Genomic DNA, 8,786 nt, shown 5'->3' with positions numbered 1-8,786 from the left:
TGATGTTTCATAAGTAGATCCCACTCATGGTGTCCCCATGTGTGTCAGAGTAGAACTGTGCTCCACAGGGTTCTCAGTGGTTGATTTTTCATAAGTAGATCCCACTCATGGTGCCCCCGTGTGTGTCAGAGTAGAACTGTGCTCACAGGGTTCTCAGTGATTATTTTTCATAAATAGATCCCACTCATGGTGCCCCCGTGTGTGTCAGAGTAGAACTGTGCTCCACTGGGTTCTCAGTGGATGATTTTTCATAAGTAGATTCCACTCATGGTGTCCCTGTGTGTGTGTCAGAGTAGAACTGTGCCCCACAGGGTTCTCAGTGGATGATGTTTCATAAGTAGATCCCACTCATGGTGCCCCCATGTGTGTCAGAGTAGAACTGTACCCCACAGGGTTCTCAGTGAATGATTTTTCATAAGTAGATCCCACTCATGGTGCCCCTGTTGTGTCAGAGTAGAACTGTGCCCCAAAGGGATCTCAGTGGATGGTTTTTCACAAGTAGATTCTACTCATGGTGTTCCATGCATATCAGAGTAGAACTGTTCTCAAAGGGTTCTCAGTGGATGATTTGGATCCATGAGTCCATGGATGATGTTGCATGGATGGAAGTCTACAAGTTTAGATGGATGAATGGAATGTGTGGGTGTATGTATGTATGTATGTATGGATGGATTCATGTGATGAATGGATGGGTGGATGGATGGATAAATTAGTAGGTTGATGGATGAATAGATGAATGTGTGGGTGAATGGTCCATGGATGGTGTTGGGTGGATGGATGATTCCATGAGTAGATAGATGACCAGAATAATTGACGGATATAGGGGTGGAGAGAGATGTGTGTATGGGTAGAAGGCAGGATGGATGATTGATGGATGGGCAGATGAATGGATGGATGGATGGATGGATGGTTAGATGGGTGGGTGGGTGGGTGGGTAGATGGATGAATGACCTCCCCAATTGTGAGGAATTTACAATGTTTTAATACCATGTCAAAAATCTTGTTCCTATAAGATCATCTTGTACAACATGCAAGATGTACCATAGGCTTTTCTCTCCCTAGCTGTTTTAACACCTATAGAACTGGAAGTGGGGACATGGGTCATTATCCAGAAATGTCATCTCCTTGTTCATACTTTGTGGGTTCTACAGGCAATGCTGGTGAGAGCCTAAGATCAGCAGTTTGACAGCCCTCATTTTCCCTCAGAGAAGGGACAAACCAGGTCTACTTTCTGGTGTGGCTCCAGGGGAGGGACTCTGCTCAGTGGGAAACTTACTTCATTCTCTTTAAAAACAGATGTGGTCCTGGGGTTCAACAAGAGTGGACAAATCTGCCCAACTTGTCTAGACGGATGCTACAATGATTGTCTCTGTTGTGTTATTTAGTGAAGTGTGTGTGTGTAGTTTTGCTTTTGTTCTATTGGAAAGAAATGAAACTTTGCTCCATTTGATGTATTGAGCTACCAAGACAATTGATGATAATGGTATAAAATCACACCAGTAACAAGATGTCATTTCAATAAAAACCTCATTAATTGGGAGCTCATAAATTTGGAATTTGGGCTGGAATCTATCTTGCTGTTTTCTAGTAAGAAGAGAATGTCTTAGTAAATTAACAGCATAAGGGGAGAGGTTGGAATAACTTAAGATAATCAAGACTTTCAATTGTCTCGAAGCATTTTTTTTTAAATAGCTTTAAAAATGGGGTTAATTATCATTGTCTATCAAATGATCCCATGGCCTACCCCAACACTATTAGACAAAAGTCTGGGAGTGTTTAATATTACATACATTGAAATTAAGCATATTTTTGTCACAACTTTCTGGAATGCCTCCTTTCCAATCATTCGGACTGGCATTCCTCATCATTAACATAAATTAGTGAGATTTGTGTTCTCGTGAATTTTGTAAAAGTATGGTGCATTGCTTTATAAAATCCTATTTTATGGCTTCAGCTTGCCCACTTCTCATACCACTCGGTGATTTTAGCTGACAAATCTGTCAGATACCCAGACTATAATCTATCTGGTTTTCTGATTTGGGTAGGTCCTTTAACCTCCCTACAGATAGATAATCCTTAAATTGGGACATAAAAAACAAACAAACAAAAACAGGCAGATGAGATAATTCCCCAAGTTGCTTCAGGTTCTAAGTCTCATCATTCATCTGTTAAATTGTTGTTGTGGTTGGTGGGTGCCATTAAGTTGGTTCTGCCCCCCCCCAGTGACCTGATGGACAATGGAAGAAAACGCTGTGTAGACTTGTGCCATCCGCATTGTCGATGTTTGGGCTGATTGCTGCAGCCGATGTGTCAATCCATCTCCATGAGGGTCTTCCTTTTTCTCAATGACGCTCTACTTTACCAAGCAGGACGTCTGTCTCCAGACTGGTCCCTCTTGCCAACATGAATGTTAGAAGCAAAGGCTCACAATCCTTGCTTCTAAGGATTATTCTCACTGTACTTTATTCCAACACAGATTACCTCATTCTTCTGGCACGCCATGGTATTGTCAATATTCTTCACCAACATCATAATTCAGATGCATCAAGTCTTCTACTGTCTTCCTTCTTCGATACATGCTGACCCATGCAGAGCCTAGTCCTGGGCTACCCACTAAATTGCAGCTGACAGTTTCAAATCCACTGATGATCACATGTCACTACGCTATTGTGCACATCAGTTTTGTCCAGGGGATCGTCCTCATCCCGGTGAGTTCTCACCTTACCCAAACACAGCTTCCTTCTCCCCAGAGGGATTCCTTCCGGGGTCATGTCCAAATCAGGCAAGTCCCACAATGCTCTGTTCTGTTCCATACAATTTCACGGACTGCCTTTCAGAATTAGATCACCATCCCTTTCTTCTGAGGGACTTCTGACTAGACTTGAACCACCAAACCTTCAATTACCAGCTAACTATGTTTGCTGTTTTCCACTATATATATCACTAAACACAAGGGGGCTCCAAATAGTTTTTCAGAACATTCCATGATTACCGTTCAATTCCATTTTCCACAAAGTTTTTGAAGCTTCCACTTACAATCTATCATGTATTCATCTATCAACATGATTCCATCAAGATGATCCCACTCACAGTGTCCCCGTGTATGTCAGAGTAGAACTGTGCCCCACAGGTTTCTCAGTGGATGATGTTTCATAAGTAGATCCCACTCATGGTGCCCTGTGTGTGTTGTGGAGTGTTTCCTGAGCACCTTCCTGAGACATCTATCGCAATTCTGTGTAGGGTCTCTGAGGAGCTTCAGGAGGGTTTGAACTGCCAACCTTAAAGCCAGCAGTTCCACGCTTACCCTACAGCACCACACCAGGATTCCTGCGACACCTAAAACAACAAAATCCAGTTGTTAACTCCAGACCCTCTGTGCTACAATTTACTTTCCCCAAATGTTGCTCCACATCTTGAAGTCCCAGAATTAATTTAAAAACAGCATTTGGGTCTCTTCTCCTCTCCATTTGATAGGCAGCCGCAGCTTCTCTTGCAGTACCAGCTGTATCCCTGACACAGGATGGTGAAGGTTGGAGTCAACGAATTTGGCCATATTGGGCGTCTGGTCATCAGGGCTGCTGTTAGCTCTGGCAGAGTGGAGATGTTGCCATCAATGACCCCTTCATTGACATCAACTACATGATCTACATGTTCTAGTACGCTTCCACCCATGGCAAGTTCAATGGTACTGTCAAGGCTGAGAGTCGGAAGCTCATCATCAATGGGAAGCTCATCTCTATCTTCCAGGAGCGAGATCCCACCAACATCAAGTGGGGTGATGCTGGTGCTCAGTATGTTGTAGAGTCCACAGCTGTCTTCACAACCTTGGAGAAGGCTGGGGCTCACCTGAAGGGAGGTGCCAAAAGGATAATCATCTCTGCCCCTTCTGCAGATGCCCCCATGTTTGTGATGGACATGAACCACAAGAAGTATTACAACTCCCTCAAGATTGCCAGCAATGTCTCCTGCACCACCAACTGTTTGGTCCACCTGGCCAAGGTCATCCATGACAACTTTGGCATCATGGAGGGACTCATGACCACAGTCCATGCCATCACTGCCATCACTGCTACTCAGAAGACTGTGGATGGCCCCTCTGGGAAACCATGGTGTGATGGCCGTGAGGCTGCCCAGAACATCATCCCTGCATCTACCAATGCTGGCAAGGCTGTGGGCAAGTTCTTCCCTGAACTGAATGGGAAACTTGCTGGCATGGCTTTCTGTGTCCCTACTCCCAATGTGTCTGTTGTGGACCTGACCTGCCACCTGGAGAAAGCTGCCAAATACAATGATATCAAGAAGGTGGTGAGGCAGGCATCAGATGGACCCCTAAAAGGCATCCTGAGTTACAGTGAAGACCAGGTCATCTCCTATGACTTTATCAGTGACTGCCGCTCTTCCACCATTGATGCTGGGGCTGGCATTGCCCTCAACGACCACTTTGTCAAGCTCATTTCCTGGTATGACAATTAATTCAGCTATAGCAACAGGGTGGTGGATCTTATGGTCCACATGGCCGCCAAGGACCCCTTGACCACCAGCCCCAGCAACAGCACTATAGGAAGAGAGAGGCCCTCAGTTGCTGGGAGTCCTTACCCCAACTCTAATCCCCCTACACACTGAGAAGCTCCCATCCTCAGTTTCCATCCAGAACCAAAAAGGGGAGGGGCTTAGAGAGCCCAGTCTTGTCATGTACCATCAGTAAAGTACACTATCCAGTCAAAAAAACCCAGCATTTGGTTGCCCTGGGTAAAAATGTTGGTTGATGTCAGAACTTGGAGCTGTTATAGTACAGTGGTTTAAGCACTAGACTGCTAGCTTCAAGCTTGTTGGTTCAAACCCACAAGTTACTCCTGGGGAGAAGTATGAGTCTTCCTGTTTCCGTGAAGATTTACAATCTCACAGACCCTGTGGAATACGGTTTTCTTCTTTCCTTCTGAGTCCCTATAAGTTGAAACCAAGTTAGTGGCAGTGTGTTTGGGTTTGCTCATCTGCTCAAGGAGCTGACCGCACTGTAGGATAAGCAGTGGGCTGCTAAATACAAGGTCAGTGGTTCAAACCCACCAATCTCATCTTGGGAGACAAAAGCCACTATCTGTTCCCATAACAATGAACAGTCTAAGAAACCCTACAAGGGCCACCATGGATGGAAATCAACTTGATCACGGTGGCTTTGATTTTGGTTTTTAGAAAGAGGCAAAAACATCGTAATTAAAAATCCTAGCCACCCTTGTCTTCCACCCCACAAAATTTCCCCAACACACAAGTGGAAAAGAAAGATAGAAAATCCTGGCGTGTGTGTGTGTGTGTGTGTGTGTGTGTGTGGTTACGCAACTGTTTGCCACCTGGAAAACTTAGAGTACAATTTAAGGGATATGGGCAGGGGGGAACCCACTGGAGAACGATTTCCATGAATGAAGACCACTGAGTTTGTGGATTCTCAATATAAAGCAGAGGTCACACAACAAATCCAGGACCCGAGTGACGCGTCCCCATGTCTGCTCTGCTAAAACCATGATTCTATCTTAAGAAGCCCTCGGGGAGAGGATTTTTTATTCGGAGGTTAAGTTAATATTAGCAAGAAAACTGAAGCCCCCCAATGACCGAGGGACACACAGCCTAGAAGATCGCAAACGTGTTGAGCCACGCCTCGGATTGATTCATCATCCAAGCGCGATTCGTGGCGCACGCAGACCACGGTCCTCAGCCGGACTTCTCCCCGTAACTACTAAGAAATCAATTGTCTAATGAAGTGGCCATTCAGTGCCACGGTCATTTTCATGGGGGTATTTTTAATGTTTCCCTCTCTTACCGTCCTCTCGTGCCCCACCCCCTTGCCCGATCGCATCGTCCCTAATTGCGTGTGCAGTGCGGGGCCCGGTTGACGCTTTTGGCATATCTAACGAAACATCATTATACGTTGCGCTGCTGGCAGGCTTGGATGCTTCGAGAGAAACCAATTATTTTTAATTGCCAGACACGTTCACCGATCGGCCCACCGCCTCCCGGCTTTGGGTCCCACGCTGTCACCCCAAAGGCGCACACGAGGGTGCTCCTTCCGCAGAGTAGAAGGGCTTCCTGGGGTCTCCGTGGCTGAGATGGACACAGCGCACACGGGGAACTAGCTGTCTAAGATCTCCGAGACAAGATGCGCGCTGGATACCCTGCCCCTTGGGTCGCTATCAGGGTCAGTGAGGGAGAGTGCCCCGAAACGCGTGTGGGTCCCCCACACTCAGCCACGCAGTCCCACACTGCCTCCACCTAGACACCCCAATTCTCTGCGCTCCAAAGGTATAATTATGAAGACTCTCGCAGCCAACGGGACTCTAACGCCGGCCACTGGCCTTGTCCCTGAACTTGGCAGCGCTTGACTGACACTCCAGACGTCTCTAGGTTTTAATATGTTCCCGAAGCGATTATGTACACTTTCAGGAACCCCGAGTCCCACAGGGGGGGTTTTCACAGGGTGGGGACCATCCTTGCACCCTGCCCCGTGCCCTACCCAATACCTGCAGAGCTTGGGACATCTGGTTGGAGAAAAAGTCCATAAATAACAGAACGCTTTAGAGAGTTTGTGTGTGTGTGTGGTGGGGGAGTATATGCCCCCCTCTTTGCTTTCTTGATCACATGCAAATTAAATTAGCTAATCGGGTGCACCCCGTTTGTGCCAGGAGCGGCTGTCAGACTTGTAGGCCTTCAGGAAGAAATATACTTGCTGACGGTTTGTTCATTAAATAAACAAACCAGGTTCGGATAACAGTATTAGATAGAAAACCTATCCATTTCTGCACACTTAGTTCCCCTAATGAGAAGTGACAACCATCAGTTGGAATCCTAAGAACCATGCCCCAAGAACAAAAGCAGGGACCAGTGCGTGTGGGGTGGGATGTTCGGGTGGTGGCAGAAACCGCCATTGCACTTGGAACTCAAAATGCAATGAAGGTTAATGTTTATTCATAAGGAACTTAAATTTTGCCCCCAGGCTTCTGAACAGTTCAATGTGACTACAAGCCAGGTTATTTAGGGAAAAGAAATGAAAACTATTCTCCTTCTGATTATTATTATTTCTAACTGACTTGGGCACGGTTGGTCCTTGCCTTCTTCGAGGTGTTAGTCACCCTCCACTCCGCACCAACTCTCACAACCTCACGTACAATGAAACAAAATGCCATCTGTCCCCGATCATCCGCTACATTGTTGTTCTATCTGAGTGTCATGTTGGGGTTACTGTGGAAATGCATCTCATGGAGAGACTGCCTCATTTTTACGGACCCCCCCCACTTGACCAACTATAACTTCCCTTTCTGGCGATGGGTCCACAGTGAACGAGGAGAAGTACACCATTCTCACATCTCAGGAACATTCTGGTTGTATTTTTTGAGAGACTGATTTGTTCACTCTGTTGATGTTCTCTGAAGGCAGAGAATATCAGAAAGATGTTTAATTGTGCTTTACTAAATATGAAAAAGTCTTTTGGCCATGTGGATGGATCATGACAAGCTATGGACAGCATTGCGAATAATACATATTCCAGACACTTCATTGTGCTCATGAGGAACCTGTACATAGACCAAGAAGCAATCATTTGAACAGAACATGGGAACATTGAATGGTTTAAAATCAAGAAAGGTGTGAGCCACGATGTATTCTTTCACCATACTTATTCAAACTGTATGATGAGGAAATAATCCAAGAAGCTGGATTATATGAAGAACGTGGCTTCAGGATTGGAGGAAAACTCATTAACAACCTGTGATATGCAGATGATTCAACCTTGCTTGCTGGAAGCGAAGAGGAATGAAAATACTTACTGATGAAGATCAAAGACCTCAGCTTCAGTCTGGGTTGCACCTCAATGTAAAAAAACAAAAATCCTCACCATTGGACCAATAATCAACATCCATATAAATGGAGAAAAGACTGAAGTTATCAAAGAGTTCATTTTGCTTGGATCCACCATCAACACTCATGGAAGCAGCAGACAGGAAATCATACAATACGTTTACTGCATTAGGCAAATCTTCTGCAGAAGACCTTGTTACAGTGTTCACAACAAAGATGTCAGTTTGAGAACTAAAGTGTATCTGACCCAAGTCATGGTATTTTCAAATGCATGTGAAAGTTGGACAGTGAATAAGGAAGACCATGGATGGATAAGTGTATGGATGGATGGTGGATGGATGGATGGATGGTTGAAAAGATGGTGGATGGATTGTTGGGTGGATGGGTGGTTGGATGAGTGGATGGATTGTTGGGTGGATGGATGAGTGGTTGGATGGATGGGTGGATGAGTGGATGGATGAGTGGATGGGTGGGTGGATTGTTGGGTGGATGGATGAGTGGTTGGATGGATGGGTTGGTGGGTGAATGGATGAGATAAATGAATGGATAGAGGTAGAGAGAGAGGTGGGTGAGTAGAGGAGACAGATGGAGGAGTCAGTGGATTAGAAGAGACAGAATAGATAGATGATAGATAAGAAAGAGACTCTCAAAGATTCCCTGGAAAAGGAAAAGATCAGCAAAAGTTTGAAGAGCATATCAGTAATCATTTTGTTGGCCCTAGGAAATGAGAGGATTCCTGATGTAGTGCTGTAGGATAAGGACTTGACCACAAAGTTGATTTGAATGACAGGGTTGGCAGTTCAAATTCACCAGCTGCTCCTCAGAAACCCTATATAGGGTTGTTATGAAGTGGAACCAACTCGATAGCACTTAACAACAGGTGACAGAATAGATTATTGAAAGATGATGGATGCATGGATGGATAGATGGATAGATAGATAGAT

At 45.3% G+C, this 8,786-nt stretch overlaps 1 pseudogene; it reads left to right on the top strand.

Annotated features, from left to right (window-relative positions):
• Positions 1-3,520: 3,520 nt before the first annotated feature.
• LOC102823441 lies at positions 3,521-6,371 on the top strand (annotated as a pseudogene).
• Positions 6,372-8,786: the final 2,415 nt, after the last annotated feature.

This window comes from Chrysochloris asiatica, unplaced genomic scaffold (assembly GCF_000296735.1).
Source record: "Chrysochloris asiatica unplaced genomic scaffold, ChrAsi1.0 scaffold00372, whole genome shotgun sequence".
Classification (NCBI taxonomy): Eukaryota; Metazoa; Chordata; class Mammalia; order Afrosoricida; family Chrysochloridae; genus Chrysochloris; species Chrysochloris asiatica.
This window is presented reverse-complemented; position numbering and strand designations above follow the sequence as displayed.